A 17,508-nucleotide genomic window follows, 5' to 3' on the forward strand; every position below is an offset into this window, starting at 1 on the left:
TATAGTCATGGTGGATAACTGACAAAGATATTACTTGAAGAGGTGGGATCAGAACTAGGACAAAATGATGGGTGTTAATTACATAGGCAGAAAGGATTGGAAAGAACTAGCCAGGAGGAACAAGCAAAGGCATAGATTAGAGAAGCATATTAATCTCACTGAATATGAAACAGGATGGGAAATAAGATTGGAAAGGTATAGGCTAAATCATGGGACCTTTCATTGGCAAAAGTTATTTGGAATTCATGATGAACAAAATGGAGAGCCACTGAAAGTGTGGATAAAGCCTGGCTTTGATTAAAGTAGTCTTTCATTAAAAATTAAATAAGTACACATTTAATATAAAAGGTAACATAAATAAATATCATTTATGTATCTACCTTACTGATGAGCTTTATATAGAACTATCACTCAAGTATTTTTCACACTGTTTGAAAAAGTTGTATTCTAGCATTTCCCATCACAGAACCTTGGCATAAAAATGCTTTAAATTTCCAGAGGGTAACTTTGTAAAAGGCTTAAAAACATGGTATCAAATCCATCTATCCTTATCTGTAAACAGCAGAGATTTATATATCCTGAATGACTCAAATATTTGAATAAATTAAAGATGCTATTCTAATATGATTAAAATTGCAAATTATATTAGAAATAGCAAAATAATAAATATCGGTACTTTCAGAATTGATCACAAAGTGATATCCTATGTATTAATTAGGATTTTTTTATTACATATAATGAAAAGCCCAACTCAAATAGGTTTAGGCAAATTTTTCAGATCATAGGACTAAATATTCCATACGCTTAGCTAACTTTGTACTCTGTTTGACCAAGAGGGTCACAGCATCAGTTAGAGACTCCACTTCTCTACCACTCTCACAGCCATGCCCTCACCCATGTGGGCTTCATCGGGAGGCTGGCTTGCTGCTCAGAGAAATGACTGTAGCAATGCCAGTTGTCACACCCTTGTAGCATAACTTTCAAAGATCTTCCAGCTGCTCTTCTGGTAACTCTCACAAAAGAGAAAGAAAGCACCCTTCCTGGAAGTATCCCATTCTACAATCAATCAAAATGACCAGAGAAATAAGCTTTATAGATGAGTTCAAGTCAAACAGGGCCTATCCCTGCAGCTGAGGCAAATCACATGACTCTTAAATAACTCTTGAGTCAGGGCAGTAAAGAGCTCAAGTGACTGAGAAGTAGTTCAAATATATAAGACTTCATTGAAAAACATAACCAAATTATATCTCATGGGTGGAATTCTTGAAGTAATTTTCACTTTAAATCCATGTGTATCATGTCATAAAAATCCCCCGTATATTTCTTCTATGAGAGTTTAATAATGAACTAGATATTGATAATTTTATAGGTTATAAAGAAATTTTACAGTATTAACTGAAAATACTAGTCCAAGGAAATAAGTAAACAATGCTAGCTATAGTACACCCACTGTCTGAAAATACTTTATCAATCTGCCTCACTTTCTGCCAACAAAGCTCAATTTTAACTGACCTATTTTATGAGTAGTTGGGAACAACCTGCTAAATGTAAGATAAGCATTTAGTTTTTCTTTTAACATATAGAATATATTTCTATGGGATGCTATAATAAAGCCCGTTTATTTTTTTTTAACTTAACTTATTCTTCATTTTCCACTCAAAATATTCTGTCCTATGAAATATGTTTACTTTAATTGGGGTAACTAGAATAACAGATGGAGCCAATGCTAGGGGCAGGCTGGCAAGTATCTGTAGGATAATTTATTCTAGCTACTATAGGAAAATTCGAATCAAACAGGCAATTAATCCTAAGCTTGATCAAAAGATGTAAGGTAATTGTTGTCACCTCCATGAGCGTAAAAGTAGAAAAAGACGACTTAGAATTCCAAGGCAAAGAAATACTGCATACACATAAAGGGAAAAGATGTTTTTCCTCAAAATAATGCCTCAAAAAAGAGGGAGCACATTTGCTTAACAACATCTCTCATATAATGGATGCTTTCTATCTATTAATTTTGAACAGCAAAGCACTATCTGGAAAAGATACATTATCCAGAAATGACCTCAATCAGTGCTAGTTGGGAAGGCCATTTTTTGATCACTGTGTTTTTTGTTGTTGTTTTTTGTTTAACTGGAGTAGGAGAGGAAGAAATTGAACACAAAGCAAGTAAGGAAATCCAGAGGTGTAACCAATTGCAAACTATCATAAAGAGCCTTTTAAACATTACCTTTAAAAACAACATAGTAAGAGACTAGGTTGTAGAGATCATAATTTTATACCCATACAACAAATTAAAGAAAAAATGCAATGTATTTGGAAATCTGTGGCTTGGGATGAAATTTCTGGTAACAAGATAATATACAGAATTAAAAAGCACTGTATCTCCTATAATTTGGACAAAAGTGAAGATGATGTACTCTGGAGTTAAAGAACCCAAAACTGGTCACAGTGATGCTGAACATATTGATATCAAAGATGTATGCAAACAGTTTTGAACGAAAAGGCACTATTTCTTAATTTTATATAATGTGCTTTGAATATGTAATTCGAAATTTAAATAAATATTTCACTTTCCTCTACATTCTTAAAAATTATATATACATGTTGGCCAAAAAATTATTCAGAAAGACAGGAGAGAGTCCCACTTGGTAGACTGGGTAATTCATATCAACTTTCTTGCTGAAAACCACCTCTGTGTTCCCAGACAAAGGGGACACAAACAAGGTGAGCCTCATGATCACCCCACTGTTTGCATGGAGGCAATTCTAGACATCAGTACAGGAAGGAGGAACTCCAAGAAAGCCTGGCTGTCAGTGTGGAATAGCCAAACGGGACCAGAAATTGTGGGCCAGAGTAGCAGAAAAGAAAGCACTCCGTTGAGAAAGAGCTCCAGAAATCTGCATAGAGTCCTCTTGAGTCTTTAGCTAAATACTAATCTGCACATGTGTAAGACGAAACACTAGAAGGCTGGGCAAAAAACAACTTCTGGGGAAAGAACAGTTACTGGAGAGTGGTACGCAGAACAGTTCCCAGAACTCACTTAGGGCTGAGAAGTATTCACATTCCCACCAACCAAAATGGAATGTCATCACTGACTACACAGGACATTCAGGAGAAACCTGAATGTTCAGAGCCATCTGTAACTATGCAAGTCAGAAGACAATGGAATAATCTTTAAAATGCTTAAAAAAAAATAATAAACAATGTGGGGGAAAAAATCCTGCTGACTTAGGATCCTATACCAAGAGAAAATATCTTTCAAACATGAAAGCACAATAAAATTTTTTCAGACAAACAAACCCTGAGAATATCTGTTGTTAGTAGACATGCACTATATTTTAAAGGACATTTTCCAGGCAGAAAGAATATGTTTCATGAAAACATGACTCTATACAAAGAAAGGAAAAGCACCAAAAATAGTAGACTTGAATAAATATAAAAGACATTTTAGAAACGACATAAACATAAGTCATTTTTAAAATTGTTAAAGGGTATCTTGACTACTTAAAGCAAATGTAATACCAATGTATTGAGGAGTTTACAGCACAAAAATCAGAAGGAAGAGAATGGTAGTATACTGTTATAAGGTTATTACATTGAACTCAAAGTGTATAACATTATTTGATGGTAGACTGTGATATTAAAAATAAATATCATAAGCCCTACTGCAGCAGTTCTCAACAGTGTCCCACCGATGACTTCATAGGGTCTGCAAAGTCAAAACTATATTCATAATAGTGCTAATAGTGTGTCTTTGCCAATGTATTCACATTAGCAGTAATGGTGCTAAAGGAATGCTGAATGAAACTGTTGACGTCCTAGCACAAACCAAGGCAGGGACATCAAATTGTACTACTAGTCACTGTATTCTTCATGACATGCACTAACAGTTAAAAGGGGGGTGAAAGGGATTGGCCAGTTTCACTTAAGAATGTCCAGGATGAAATAGCATATAATTATTAATTATATTAAATCTTGACCTATGAATAAACATCTCTTCAATATCCTATTTGATAAAAGGAGAAGTATACATAAGGAACTTCTGCTGTGCACCAAAGTACAATGGTTGTTTAGAGGAAAAGCATATGTGCAATTATTTGAGTGGTGAACTGGACAAACTCCTTTTATCATGAACATTATCTTTACTTAAAAGAAAAACTGATAGCAAACTACAGTTATTCAGACTTGAGTATCTAGCAGATGTTCTCTCAAATGAAGATGAAGTGCCCACTTCATCTCCATGGTATTCCTCCCCAAAAAAACATAAACCTAGACAAGTCATGAGGAAATTATCAGATAAACCCAAACTGAGGATGTGACATAATGAGAAATATATATATTTGGTCTCTGCCTGTTTCCTGGCACACAGCTCCTAAAACCCTTGAAATCTCCGAAATGCTAAGTGTCTTTTTATATGCTAATGAGATGACTGGTGGCTGAATGCTGGGGGGGGGGGGGGGGGTGCTGGGTGCCAGGGGGACCAACCATGTGATTAGGGGTTAGAACTTTTAGCCTCAAGCCCCGACCTCTGGAAAGGGGAGAGGTGCTGGAGGTTGAATTAATCACTAATGACCAATGTTCAATCAACTATGCCTACATAATGAAACCTCCATAAAAAATCCTAACTGAAGGGGTTCAGAGTGCTTCTAGGTTGGTGAACACATCAAGGTGCTAGAAGGATGATGTACACAGAGAGATCATGGAAGCTCCACACCCTTTCTCATATACCCTGCCCTATGTATCTCTTCCATCTAGCTGTTCATGAGTTGTCTTATTTGATAATAAATTGGTAATCTAGCAAGTAAACTGTTTTCCTGAGTTCTGTGAGCTGTTCTAGCAAATTATCAAACGCAAAGAGGAGGTCGTGGGAGTCTCCAATTTATAGCTGGTTGGCCACAAGTACTAGAAGCCCAGACTTGCAACTAGCATCTGAAGTGGGTGGAAGTCTTGTAGGACTGAGCCCTTAACCTTTGGAATCTGATGCTAACTCCAGGTAGATAGTGTCAGGACTTAATTGTGGGACACCCAGCTGGTGTCAAAGAATTGGGCAGTGTGGGAAAAATCCCTACATAGTTGGTGTTGAAATATTGAAGGTAGAGAAGAAATAGTAGAGTTTTTCTTTTAAGGGACATTCTGGAAAATATCTGACCAATACTCCTCCAAAAGCGTCCAGGTCATAAAAACAAGGAAAGAATGAGAATCTGTCAAAGCTCATAGAAACAAAGAAACATGGTAACAAAATACACTGTGGTATTCTGGATTTGATCCTGAAACAGGAAAAGGAATAAGTAGAAGAACTGGTGAAAGCCAAATGAAGCCTGGAGTTAGTTAATAGTAATGTACCAATGTTGGTTTCTTAGTTTTGACAGATGTCCAGAGTAATGCAAGACGTTAACATTAGAGAAAATTCAGTGAGGAGTATATGGGAACTCTCTGTATTTTCATTTCAACCTTTCTGTAAATCTAAAGTTATTCGAACATAAAAAGTTTGTGAAACAAACAAATGATGAATAAATGAAAAACAATAGGAATATATTGGAGTATATGACGAAGCCATTTGGTTTAAAACTAATTCAGCCTAACCTTGTTTGTCCAGAAAGGTCTGACACGGCCTGCTGAGCATCCATTGTACATCTGCTTTAAACATTTACAATGTTCCAAAGCTAAAAATGATGACCTTAAAGATAGGGATGTTGCCTCCCCCATATTAGCATTTCTTTAAGGATAAGCATTTCTTCCCAGAAACTAAAGATTAATTATTGACCTGCTGACCATCAGCTTGCTGTGCTCACCTCATGACCAATGACCTGTTGTGCTAGGTAAGCACCTCATGACAGTAGTAAAAGAGATATTTTTGTCATATGTGATGTATGCTCTTTGTTCCAAGACAGTATATGACCACTCTATACACCCCACTTCTTCACTGTGCTTCCTTCCTTAGGGAAGGAAGCCCCTAGGCTATAGTCCTCAGACCTGGCTCAAACAATAAACTCACCCCAATTTTGACTACAGATTATTTGTGTTGACAAAAGAATGAAGTGAGCCAGCACTTTCAAGGAAAGCAATTAAAAGTAATTGTTGCCAATAATAAAAGTCAACCTTCCAAGAGAAAATTAAAATTCTGCAAAACTTGTAAATGGCTTTGAGAGTTTCTAATACTTAAATTTTTCAGATGAAATCAGCGGTGATATTACTGCAATTTTTTGATATTGTATAATGAAACGTTACAACATTTGAATGATCTGCATAATATGGTAAACCATATTTTCCAAATGATCAATGCATATTATAAAACCACGTATGGGTAAAAACTTCCATTCAAAGCACAAGAGAGACCAATGGATTTATTATAACACAATTATATGGTTTCAGTTTACACAGTATAACTTACCATCAAGAAACTACCATTTGATGATTTTTGGAGTGGTATTACAAAAGAACATCCACAATTATCTGAAAAGGCTATTAAAATACTCCACCCTTTACTATCTACATGTCTGTGTGAGGCCAGATTTTCTTCACATACTTAAACTAAAATCACATATCGAAAAAATTAACTGCAGGAGTAGATATGATAATCCAGTTTTCTTTTATTAAGCCAGACATTAAAGAGATTTGCAAGAAAAGTAAAACAATGTCACCCATCCTACTAGTTGGGTTTTTTTAGTAGTTTTTTTTTAAATAGTGTTAACGTGTTATTTATGTTAACATGTAGTGCCTTTATTGTTATTTTTTAATAAATTAATAAATATTTCAAATTTTCAGTTCTAATTTTGGGTTTAATAATAATTGATAATCCCTATAAACAAAAACTCTTTGAGGTTCTTAATAACTAAGAATCCAAAGGAGTTGTGAAACTAAAACATTTGCGAACTGTTGGCCAAGAGCAACCACTGAAAAACTAAAACAAAAATATATCTAATAAGCTAATAGTGGAGATAAAATTGAGCACTAAAAAATACTCATTTAGTCTAAAAGAAGGCAAGAAAGGAGGAAAAAAAAAGAAAGAAAGACCAGATGGGACAATTTAAAAACAGATACCAAGATGGTAAATTTAAACCAAGTCATACCAATAATGACATTAAATGGCACTCCATTTAAAAAGCAAAGGGTATCAGACTGTATAGAAAAGACCCAAATATATGCTATATACAAGAAACACACTTCATATATATAAAGACAAATGAAAAGTAAAAGGATGGAAAACCAAATACCATGCAAACACTAATTAAAAACAAGCTGCATTGGTGAAAGTCAGACAAAACTTCAAAAGTCAGAACTATTAGCAGAGCAAAAAAGACATAATATTAATGGTATAGAGGTTGATTCATCAAGAAGACTTAGAAACAAAATTTCAAAACACAGGGAGCATAAAGAGAAATAAGCCAAGTAGATTATGGTGATTTTATTACTCCTCACTCAGTAATTCACAGAACAAAGTAGACAGAAAATCAGCAAAATCACACAAGAATTGAACAACACTATCATCTACCATGATCTAATAGACATTTGTACAACACTCAACTAACATCTGCAGAACACAATCTCTTCAAGTACACAAGGAACATTCACTAAGACAAGCTATATGTGGACGTAAAACAAGTCTCAATAAATTGAAGACTGAAATTGTATAATGTATTTTGTATGACCATAATGGAATTAAATTAGAAATCATTTACAGAAACCTATCTAGAAAATCCTGAATATCTGAAAATTAAAACAACTTCTAAGTAATCATGAATAAAAGAAAACAAAAGAAAAAACATTTGAATCGAGTGAAAATGAAAATACTGAAATTTGTGGAACACAGCTAAAGCATGGTTAGAGGGAAATTTATAGCTTAATATATTTATATTAAAAAGATGAAAGGCCTAAAATCAATGATCCACCTTAAGAAACTAGAAAAAGAGGAACACAAATCCAAAGCAAGAGGAAAGAAGTAAACAATAAAGAGTAAAAATAAATGAATAGAAAACAGAGAAAGAAGAGGTAAAAATCAGTGAAACAAAAGCTGTTTATTTTAAAAGATCGCAGTAAAACTGATAAACTTCTGGTAAAACTGAGCAACAACAAAGAGAAGACACAGATTACTGAAATCAGGAATATAAGAGAGATAATCTCTATCCATATCACATAGCTAGTAGACATTAAAAGGATAAAAGGGGAATATCATGAACAATTTTATTCTAATAAATCCAATCACATAGATGAAAGATAAAAATCTCTTGAAAGACATGTTACCAAAACTTGACTCAAGAAGAAACAGAAAACTTCATAGCCCTACATCAATTAAAATATTAAATTTCTAATTAAAAATCTACTCAACAACAACAAAAAACTTCATGTTGGTTTGTGTCAGTAGTTCTCAAATGAGGTCAACTTTGGCCCTCAGAGAACACCTGGCAATGTCCAGAGACATTTTTGCTTGCCATGACTGTGGGGTGCACTACTGGCATCCAGTGGATAAAGGTCTAGGAAGCTGCTAAATACCCTACATTACACAGGAAAGCTCCCCACAACAATAATTATAAGGCCTCAAATGTCAGTAGCACTGAGGTTGAGAAACCTCGCCTTAGATAATTTCACTGGTAAGTTCTATTAAACATTTAAGGAGAAATAATACTAATTCTACAAATTCTTTCAGAAGAGAGAGGGAAGAAACAATTCCCATTGCATTCAACGATGCCAGCATTACCCTGATACCAAAATCAAATAGACATTAAAAGAAAATTACAGACCACTATCTCAAATAAATATGGAAGCAAAAATCCTTAACAGAATATTAGCAAATCAATTTCCGGTTTCTGGTGCAGCATGTAAAGAACTTAGAAGACGCCACTTCATTCTAACAAGCAAAAAGCCAAACAAACTAAAAAATCAATAACTCTTCTTAGATCCATCAAAGAAGTGGGATCAAAGGGCAAACTGCTGCTCAAAAATTAAGAGACAGATAGGTGGATACAGACAACTTACCACAACAAAAATCCACAAGCAGAAACCTCTGTGGCAACCAATGTTGGGGTAGGAAAACCTGAACTGTAATTGCCAAATTGCTGGCGGCTCAACGTGGACAAGTCTGAGAGCTAAAACTCCAAGAGGACCCAGTCCCACATATTGTTCTTGAGTTTTCCCTCCAGAAACTCTATCAGGTCCTCACAATGAACAGAGAAAAATCCCCTCATGCTTCCAGGAGGGGAAAAGGAACTACTTTGAAATACACTAGAGCATTCTGTTCTTCTTAACGAGGCCTCTCAGGAGAAATTATTTAACCAGAGCCTAACCTTTTGGGATTTTATCAGAGCCTAACCTTTTTGAGAAAAGGGAAATGCCCAACTCCAGCTCCCTCTAGCCTTCCATATGGGGTAAGGGAAATACTCAACTCCAGCCCACTTAGTCATCCTCTCCCACCTAAGCAGGGAGGGGAACTGAGAAGCACTGGTGAAGTTTAGAGTCCAGCTGCACAGGATCACCACAACTGAGACTTAATCATAGGAGAATAGAATACTTTCCCTCCCCCTACACCTCACCTCTACATTACTAAAGGTCTATTAACTATAGTTCCTTTTACCCAGTCCGTCATGTCCACTGTTCAACAAGGCATATTAAAAGACAAAAAACACAGTTTAAAGAGACTGAAAAAGCATCAGAACCAGAGTCAGATATGGCAGGAATGTTGGAATTAGTAGACAAAGAATTTTTAAATACTATGGTTAATAGGCTAAGAGCTTTAATGGGAAGACTAGACAACATACAAGAACAAATGGATAGTGTAAGCAGTGAAATAGAAATTCTAAGAAAGAATGAAAAAAATTACAGAGATCAAAAAAACCACAACAGAAATGAGGAACACCTTTGATACGCTTATTAGTAGATGGAACACAGCTGAGGAAAGAATCTCTGCACTTGAGGATATCTTAATAGAAACCTCCAAAACTGAAAAATAAAGGCTAAAAAAAAAACAAAATAGAATGTCCAAGGACTGTGTGACAACTACAAAAGGTATATATGTGCAATGGGAATATCAAAAGGAGAAGAAAAAGGAGCAGAAGTAATATTTGAAGAAATAATAACTAGAAATTTCCCCAAAGTAATGTCAAGACCAAACCACAGATCCAGGAAATTCAGAACATCAAGCAGAATAAATGCCAAAAAAAACTATACCCAGGCATATCATATTTAAACTGCAGAAAATCAAATATCAAGTCCTGAAAGAAACCAGAGGGAAAGAACCCCTTCCCTATAGAGAAGCAAAGATAAGAATTACATTCCACTTCTCCTCAGAAACCATGTAAGCAAGAAGAGACTAGAGAGAAATATTTAAAACATTGAGAGAAAAAATGCAACCTAAAATTCTGTACCCTGTGAATGATCTTTCAAAAGTAAAGCAGAAATAAAGACTTTTCCAAACAAAAATTGAAGGAATTTGTTGTCAACAGACCTGCCTTGCAAGAAATGTTAAAAGCAGCTCTTTAGTGAGAAGGAAAATGATATAGGTCAGAAACTTGTATCTACATAAAGAAAGGAAGAGCATCATGAAGGAATATATGAAGGTAAAATAAAAATTTTTATTTTTATTATTCTTAACTGATCTAACAGATAACAGTTTGTTCAAAATAATAATGATATACTCAATTACATATGCTTATATATGTACATTTGTGTGTGTATGCTTATGTATACACGAAATGAATGACAACAAGGATACAAGGGACAGAAGAAAGGAATTAGAAATTTTTTTTATTATAAGGTACTTGCACTACTCGTGAAATGGCATAGGCTATCTGAAGGTTGACTTGGATTGGTTGTAAACATATTATCACAAACTCTAGAGCAACCACTAAAAAAATTTTTTAAAGAAGTATAACTGATACAATAAGAAGAGAAAATAGAATCATGTAAAATTTTCTATTAAAATGACAAAATGCAGCAAAAGAATGGAAAACAAAAATAGGAACAAAGTACAAGGACAACAAATAGAAAACAGTAACAAATATGATAGATATTAATCCAAACAATATCAACAATTACTTTAAATGTGAATGGTCTAAATACACAAATTAAAGAGTTGATCAAAAAATAAGGGCCAACTATATGTTGTCTACGAGAAACCCACTTAAATAGAAAGATGCATATAGATTAAAAATAAAGGAACAGAGAAAGATATGCCATACTAACACAAAGAAAGTGGGAATAGCTGTATTAATTTCAGAGACAGCACACTTCAGAGAAAGGAAATTTATCAGGGATATAAAGAGGGGCATTACATAATGATAAAAGAGGTCAATACTCCAACACGACATAAAAATCCTCAATGTGTATGTGCCGCACAACACAGCATCAAAATATGTCAGGCAAAAAGTGTTAGAACTGTAAGGAAAAACAGATGAATCCACTATTACAGTTAGAGACTTCAAACCCCTCTATCAGAAATGGACAGATCAAGAAGGCAGAAAAATCAGTAAAGATATCTTCTAGCCAAACTAAGAAAAAAAAGAAAGCGCAGACACAAACTACAAATATCAGAAATAAAGAGGTATCACTACAGATCTGACAGACATTAAAGGAAAATTATGAACTAGATGCCCCCAAATTTGATAATTCAGATGAAATGGATCAATTCCTTAAAGACACAATCTGCTAAAACTCATACAAGAAGAGACAGACAATTTGAAAAGGTGTATTATCTATTTTCAAAAAGTTGAATCAACAATTTGAGCCCAATAAAGCTGGAAAAAAATGAAACAAAGAAAGGAAAGGAAGGGGAAGAAAGAGAGGGAGGAAAGGAGGGACAGAGAGAGAAACTGAATCAGTAATTAATTACCTTCCAAAACAGAAAGTAACTGGCTCACATGGGTTCACTGGTGAATTCTACCAAAGATTGAAGGACGAAATGATACCAATTCTCTACAATCTCTTCCAGAAGATAGAAGCAGAGGGAATACTTCCTAACTTAATCTATGAGGTCAGCATTACCATAATATCAAAACAGGCAAAGACATTACAACAAAAGAAAACTATACAGCAATACCTCACATGAACATAGATGCAAATACCCCCAATGAAATACTAGCACATCAAATCCACCAATGTATAAAAAGGATTATACACCATAACCAAGGAGGATTTATCTCAGATATGCAAAACTGGCTCAACATTTGAAATTCAATTAATGCAATCCATCACGTCAACAGGCTAAAGAAGAAAAGTCACATGATCATGTTAAGACATACAGAGAAAGCGTTTGACAAAATTCAACACCCATTTATGACAAAAACTCTCAGTAAACCAGAAATACAAGGGTACTTCTCAACTTGATAAAGAACATCTACAAAAAACCTGTAGCTAATATCATATCTAATGGTGAGAAACTTGAAACTTTCTCGCTAAGATCAGGAACAAGGCAAAGATGTTTCCTCCTACCACTGCCTATCAACATCACACAGGAAGTCCTAGCTAATGCAATAAGACAAGAACAGGAAATAAAAGGTATACTGATTAAGAAGGAAGAAATAAAACTGTCTTTGTTTGCAAATGCCAAGAGTGTCTATGTAGAAAATCCAAAAGAAAAGACAAAAAAAATCTCTTGAAACTAATAAGTGATTATAGCAAGGTTGCATGAGACAAGGAAAGTCAATCACTTTCCTAAAGAAGAGATTAAAAAAATCTCTTGGAACTAGTAAGCGATTATAGCAAGGTTGCATGACACAAGGAAAGTCAATTGCTTTCCTATATACCAGCAATGAACAAATGGAATTTGAAATCTAAAACACATTAACATTAGCATCCAGCATTATGAAGATGTCAGTTCTTCGCAACTTGTTCTATAGATTCAACACAATCCCAATCAAAATCCCAGCAAGTTATTTTGTGGATATTGACAAAGTGATTCTAAAGTTTCTATGTAGAGGCAAAAGGCCCAGAATAGCAAACTCAATACTGAAGGAGAAGAATAAAGTTGGAGGACTGACACTACCTGACTTCAAGACTTACTATAAAGCTACAGTAATCAAGACAGTGTGATACTGACAAAATAAAAAAAAAGACAAAAAGATCAAGGAAACAGAACAGACAGCCAAGACACAGACCCACCTCTGACAAAGGAGCAAAGGCAATACAATAGAGCAAAGATAGTCTTTTCAACAAACAGTGCTGATGAACCTAGATACAGACCTTACACTCTTCACAAAAATCAACTCAAAAGATTTAAATGTAAAACAGAAAAACTACAGGGGCCAGTCCCATGGCCAAGTGGGTTCACTTTTGGCGGCCTGGGGTTCACTGGTTCAGATCCTGGGCATGGACCTAGCACCACTCATCAAGCCATGCTGAGGTGGCGTCCCACATAGCAGACCTAGAAGAACCTACAACTAGGATATAGAACTATGTACTGGGGGGGCTTTCAGGAGAAAAACAAAAAAACTACAAAACTCCTAGAAAATAAAATAGGAAAACCTAGATGACTTTGGCTATGGTGATGACTTTAGATATAACACCAAAGATATGATTCATGAAAGAAATAATTGAGAAGAGGGTCTTCATTAAAATTAAAACTTCTGCTCTGTGAAAGACACTGTCAAAAGAATGAGAAGACAAGCCACAAACTGGGAGGAAATATTTATAAAAGATACATCTGATAAAGGACTGTTACATGAAATATATGAAGAACTCTAAAAAGTTTGGGGCCGCCCTGGTGGTGCAGCGTTAAGTTCACACATTCCGCTTCTAGGCAGCCCAGGTTTCGCCAGTTAGGATCCCGGGTGTGGACACAGCACTGCTTGGCAAAAGCCATGCTGTGATAGGCATCCCACATATAAAGTAGAGGAAGATGGGCATGGACATTAGCTCAGGGCCAGTCTTCCTCAGCAAAAAGAGGAGGATTGGCAGTAGGTAGCTCAGGGCTAATCTTCCTCAAAAAAATAAAAATAAAATAAAATAAAAAGTCTACTGAGTTCTGTTCTTATTGTTACAAGAAAATGAACAACCCAATTAAAAAATGACAAAAGATCTGAAGCGACCTCTCAGTAAAGAAGATATATGGATGGCAAGTAAACCCATGAAAATAAGTTCTACTTCATATGTTAACAGGAAATTGCAAATTAAAACAATAAGATACCACTACATATCTATTAGAATGGTCCAATCCAAAAGACTGACAACACCAAATGCTGGTAAGGATGTGGAGCAGGAGAAATACTCATTCATTCCTGGTGGGAATGCAAAATGGTACAACCACCTTGGAAGACAGTGTGGCTGTTTCTTAAAAAACTAAACATATTCTTACCATACAATCCAGCAATTGGGCTCCTTGGTATTTACCCAAATAAAATGAAAACTTATATCCACCAAAAAATCTGCACACGGATGTTTATACCAGCTTTATTCATTATTGTCAAAACTTGGAAGCAACCAAGATGTACTTCAGGATGTGAATGGATAGATGAACTGTGGTACATCCAGACAAGGGAATATTATTCAGTACAAAAAAAAATGAGCTAATGAGCCATGAAAAAACCTGAAGGAAACCTAAATGCATTTTAATAAGTGAAAGAAGCCATCTGCATACTATATGATTCCGACTATATGACTTTCTGGAAAAGGGAGAACTATGGAGACAATAAAAAGATAATTGGTTGCCAGGGGCTGGGGTGATAGGCAAGGATGAATAGGCAGAGCAGAGAAGATTTTTAGACCAGTGAAACTATTCTGTACAATACTATAACGGTGGATACACATCATTATACATTTGTCAAAATTCATAGAATGTACAATCCCAAGAGTGAACCCTAATGTAAACTATGGTCTTTGAGTGATAAGGATGTGTCATTGTAGGTTCATTGACTATAACAAATGTACCACATTGTGTTGCAGGATGTCACAGTAGGGGCGGTTGTGCAGGTGTGAGGACAGGGGTATTACAGAAACTCTCTATACTTTCTGCTCAGTTTTGCCGTGAATCCAAAACTGCTTTAGAAAATAAAGTTTATTAAATAAAAAAAATATATGCAAATCAAATCCACCAACACAAAAAATGGGTAATAACTGCTGTGACTAACAGGAGTTTTATCCCAGGAATGCATTGTTGGTTTAACAATTAAAAAACTTTTACAACTTAAGAAAAATGGTCAAAATAAACTGCATCTGAGCTTTGTCTCATCTGGATGGATGAAAAAACTAGATAGCTGTGCCATCAGGCACCTGAGAGACACAAATTCAAATCTTTGAAAGATAGTATCACCTTAGCCTTCAAGTTGTTTTTTACATATGATATTTTACATATTATATCCAGCACCCAAGCAAAGGTAACCAGGAATACAGAGAGATATAATAGCATACGCTAACAAAAAGTAGCAGAAACAACAGTGAATATAAACAGACCTACAGAATTTCCAGACATTGGAATTATCAGAGACAGGCTATAAAACAACTATACTTACTATGTTTAAGGAGATAAAGGCCAAGCTTGAAATTTCAGCAGGGAACTGTAAACTGTAAAAAGTGATACAGCAGATTTGAAAAAGAACCAACTAGTAATAGAAGAACTGAAAAACACAAAAATGACATTAAGAACTCAATGTATAGGGCCAAGGGATTCATTTTCTTAACATACTCCCTAGGTAATCCACTATGTTTGGGAACCAGAATCATAGACTACTACAATAAATCTTAATGTCTTCCTTTGCAAACCCCCTCTTTTCTAATTTAGTTTCTATAATTCATCCAGAATTATTTTTCTAATAAATGAATTTGATGTCTCAGTACTTTATTTAAAAGTATTTTGGATAAAATCCAGCTCTCTAACTTTGTGGGTAAAGACAACTCACCATCTATCCTACATCCCTGATATACTGGCCTACTAACTAAACAAGTCTTGTGCATTCCTGTTTGCTCATTCAATTTCCTCTTTCTGGAATGGCTTTTCCCATCTTGTCTACCTAGTGAACTCCTACTGTACACTTCAGAACACAACTTGCATGCCATCTATAAGCAGAATTAATCACACTTTCATCTGTACTCTCATACTTTGTTCACGACTCTACTATAACACTCACCACACGAGATTAAAATTAGATTTGAACCTCTGCGTCCTCCCCACAGTTATACTGGAATAACTCAAAGCTAGGATTCATATTTATTTATATTCCTAGAACCTGAACCATGCCTATTGTATTATACACAGTCAAAATATGTTGAATAAGTTATGCATTCATTGAAATGAAAGCCAGACAATCTTACAGAAGATCAATTCAAAAATTTTGTCCTTCAATTTCTAGGGAAGAAAAGGCTTATTAGACTTAGCAAATGTGAGGTCACACAGTGAGCTGGTGGCAGAATGTTATTCTACCATATTCTGATGCCTTGAGCTCTATAGCTAAAGGGATCTACCAGAAAAAAGGTAGACCAGAAGGGAAATATGAAAAAAGATCCGACTATGGGTTCAAAGAGAGAGTGGGAAGAGTCTTTGCATAGCTTCTTAAAGAAGTAAAATACAAGAACTGGGGAGAAGAAAGAATAGAATAGGAGCTTCTCTTCCAAAGACATTGTGGAAGCCAAAAGAGCCGATACATACACTGAGTCCACTTTGAGTTTCAGCAGACAGCAAACACACTGCCCTTAAAGGAGTTAGTGATAAACTCACATTAGTAAGTAAACTCTCACATCTGTATATGCTGTGAACAGTTTACACACAGGCAGAATAATGTCTCAGAAATGGAAGAAACTCCTCATGTAGACATCTATACCACCTCAGGACCATGTCTGCTCAAGATAAAGAGGTTCTCTTACACAATTTGATCCAAGAGCCAGGAAAACCATCACACTTAAAGTAGAGGGGGTTAAGCCGATTATGATGCTTTTACTGATTCTAAGTTTTATTGCAGAATCTTGAAGTAAGAGAGATAAAACCAGTCCACAAATCAAGCTTAACTGAAACCTTTGGGGGAAGCATTTTATTGCCCTCTGGCATATAAGACTGCCTTAGTAAACTCCATTTTAGCAAAGTCATTAGCACCATTTTGTTTGTTTAGTCTAATTTGAAGCCTAACAAAATATACAAACCTGACATAAAGACAGAATGAATACAACTTTTAATATAACTTTGATACTCAAACTGTATTGATGGAATCAAATAACAGGTACTCAGAATATTTTCAAACTGCAACCTCTTTCCAAGTCTCTGTCTCTGATAATAGGAAAAGATTTTCCCTACAATCCTACTCTGTTCAATTTGTGAGAACTTGCTGTTTTTATTCTTTTAGTTTTCTTTAACTAATTTAAGCTTCTCTCATACTTCTCCCTTCTCCCAGAAGCACAAGCCCAGAGCTGTTATGAATTCCTTTCTCAACCTTCAAACCACACAAATTAATTTTGGTGAAATCAATTTATTCACACACATGAAGGACATAATAATTTATCATTAATTATATATATATATAAAAGAACACATATGCAGCTAGAAAGTTAGTTATTCACTACCTTTTCAAGGTGAAAATACATTAAGTAAATAAAGAT

General features: G+C 35.1%; 1 protein-coding gene across 4 annotated transcripts in view; it reads right to left on the reverse strand.

Annotated features, from left to right (window-relative positions):
• Positions 1-17,508, reverse strand: part of TBC1D12 (TBC1 domain family member 12) — an 83,359-nt gene that overhangs the window by 31,209 nt on the left and 34,642 nt on the right. The window contains exon 3 of one of the 4 annotated variants that reach the window (XM_014864679.3): positions 15,435-15,486. The exons of the other annotated variants lie outside the window; for them this stretch is intronic. The gene's annotated coding sequence lies outside the window, so the exon portion shown is untranslated. The remainder of the gene's footprint in view (positions 1-15,434; positions 15,487-17,508) is intronic. 4 annotated transcript variants of the gene reach the window in all.

Source organism: Equus asinus, chromosome 2 (genome assembly GCF_041296235.1).
Source record: "Equus asinus isolate D_3611 breed Donkey chromosome 2, EquAss-T2T_v2, whole genome shotgun sequence".
Classification (NCBI taxonomy): Eukaryota; Metazoa; Chordata; class Mammalia; order Perissodactyla; family Equidae; genus Equus; species Equus asinus.